The following is a 2,838-nucleotide window of genomic DNA, read 5'->3' as shown; positions in this document are numbered from 1 at the left end:
AAATTATCCAAGGACGCCATTCGTCTGATAAATAACAATCAAATTAGTGCCATCATAGTTAATGTAGTGAAGAACAAATATTTAATCAATTAATTATACTTATGCGGTGATGAGGAGAAAACATTATCTCAATGACCAATATTAATTTAATCTGAGTTTTTTTTTTCCCTCACTACAATGTATTCGATGGGATTTTCGGGGCCGTTTTTCTTCGCACCCATAGCGTCCCTCAGCAACTTTCTTCCCTACTTATTATAATTACTGACGCCTACTCTTATACAACGCTGCACAAATATAATGTTTCTATTATTCTTAATCTGCCAATTACAGAGGTTGTTATGCTTCGCTGAGGAGGTTTGATACGGTCGAAATACGTCAGGACTTACGTTCATGCTTTCTAAAATCGCAGTGAATTGATATCTATTATTGTTAATATTTTTTATCGCTTCACTATACTACATAAGTGTATAAGTACTTAAAATTACATAAAAAATTTTTCTCATTGTATTATGATGATGGCCCTTTCCTGACACTGTCTCTCCCTCTCTACCTACCTACCTACCTACCTACCTACCTATGTATGTATGTATGTATGTATGTATGTATGTATGTATGTATGTATGTATGTATCTATCTATGTATCTATCTATCTATCTATTTAAAAATTTTTTTTTTTTATCCCTTTTGATCGAACTACCCCCTTTTCCTTCCTACGATCCTTTTGATCGACCCCCCACCCTTTTTCTTTTCTTCCCCCTCCCAAAAAGAAAAGCTCTACATTGTATTTGTCCCATCTTCGTTGAGCCCTGTGTGGCTAATAAAAGAAATGTATCTATCTATCTATCTATCTATCTATCTATCTATCTATCTATCTATCTATCTATCTATCTATCTATCTATCTGCACATATATATATATATATAAAACTACAAACAAACACATGCATATATAATCAAAACGTTTATCCTTGGCACCGTATGGTCGTTTATATTCCTCTCTTGATTTCGTTTTACTAAAGCATAACAAGATTGTTTTCTACCCCGCTTTTTACTTTAAGTCCTAAGCCTCCACCCACATTCGTTTCTTCAGTAATATGTAATAATAAGTGCTCAATGTGATTTACAATCTTAAGATATTTTTGTCCTTTGTTATGAGTTGTCGCCATCTTAGATACGGAATCTTAAATTTCATTTGAGCGCTGTATTACTTTCTTCCATTACGGAATGCTGAACTTCTTAGAGCGAAACAAATGTAAACGAAATAATAAGAACCGACGATCAAAAAGATCTGTTGAGACTGTTTTCGTTAATATAATATCTTTTAACTTGGCGCCCATGAAAACATCATATGTTACTTTAACACTGTGTTTTATGATTCGCCAATGCATTCGCTTTCCTCGCATACGCAGAGGAGGTCAAAATATCACGTGTAAATGTTATACTAAATATATAAAAGTAAAACGGCATTTGAAGTGGCTAAACTAAGAGGCAAAAATAAAGAAAAAAAAATTAAAAAGCAATATAGAAACAATAATAAGAAAAGAGGTTTGAGAAAAAGAAGAAAAAGAGATGTAAATAGAAGAAGAAAAAAGATGAAAAGTAAAAACAAAAACAATAGCAGTTCATCACCCTCAGAAGTAGAAGAGAGGCACCAGTTAATTTGTATCCGTTAGTTGTGCGAAATATGAAGACATGCTTAGGTTACGCCTTTGTTGTTGCTGCTGCTGTTGATGATGTTGGTTTTCATTATGTTATTGTGCAATTTTGTTGTTCGTTTTATAATTCTTTTTGTCTTTAGCAACGTCATGTCGAATGTCTATTTGAATAAATAAAAGAAGAAAAGAAAGAATTCCATAGAGTCTAGTCTTTCCATCAAATAAACGATGAAAGAGAAATACATTTTGCTTATTGACTTTTCTATATTCTAGAACCTTTGATGAGATGAAAACGAAATAAGTAAATAATCACGAATAGAACATAAACAATTTTACAATTTTTTCTTTACTGAAGAATAAAGAGAAAGAAAGATATAACTGTTCATATTTCGTCTATTTGACTAGATTTTAGTAACACTATAACGTCTTTCAGACAGTTAAAGAAAAATTTAATCAGTCCGCAAACTTAACAACTTTTAAATTAATATCATTGGACTTCATTTTACTATTTTCTCTCTATTAGAGTCAAATAGACGGAAGATAAATTTAATTATTGCTCTTGCTAGAAAAATGAAACCCAACACTAATCGGGAAAATTCTACAGTTATTTGGAAGCTTGAAGACTGTAGAGTTTCTTTTGGAAATATATTTCTTCCGAAACGATTGATTCTTCAGATTGGGTGAGGTCCACAAAATATCGAAAGTGCAGCCGTAGGAGAGAATATCTTTCAAAAGTAGATTTATTGTTAACCATTGGTTATCTTTTCTGTTTTAAGATTATTATTCTTATGTGCGTGAGGGTGCATCGACTAATGGTTAGGATGTTTCACTCACGATCACGAGATCGTGGGCCCGATTCTCAAACCGGGTAGTGTGTTGTGTTCTTGAGCAAAAATACTTCATCTCACGTTGCTCTGACGTGTGGCACATCATACACCTGTACAGATCATGGAGGTTTGATTGGGTGGGATGCGTAAGCTAATGTGCAGCATGAACATTTGATCACTATACACAGATCATCTGTGCAGGCTGTTTAGCAACAGATTTCAGAAAAGCCTTTCTCGCACCCGAGAAGCTACCTTACATTTTTATCTTTACGAAAAAAAAAAAACAATCTTAATTATGGAAAGAAATTGAAGAAATAATCTCTCTATATTATTCTGCTACGATACAGCTAATTGGGT

Source organism: Octopus bimaculoides, chromosome 5 (genome assembly GCF_001194135.2).
Source record: "Octopus bimaculoides isolate UCB-OBI-ISO-001 chromosome 5, ASM119413v2, whole genome shotgun sequence".
Taxonomy (NCBI): Eukaryota; Metazoa; Mollusca; class Cephalopoda; order Octopoda; family Octopodidae; genus Octopus; species Octopus bimaculoides.
The sequence above is the reverse complement of the archived record's forward strand: the minus strand, read 5'-3'. Positions refer to the sequence as shown.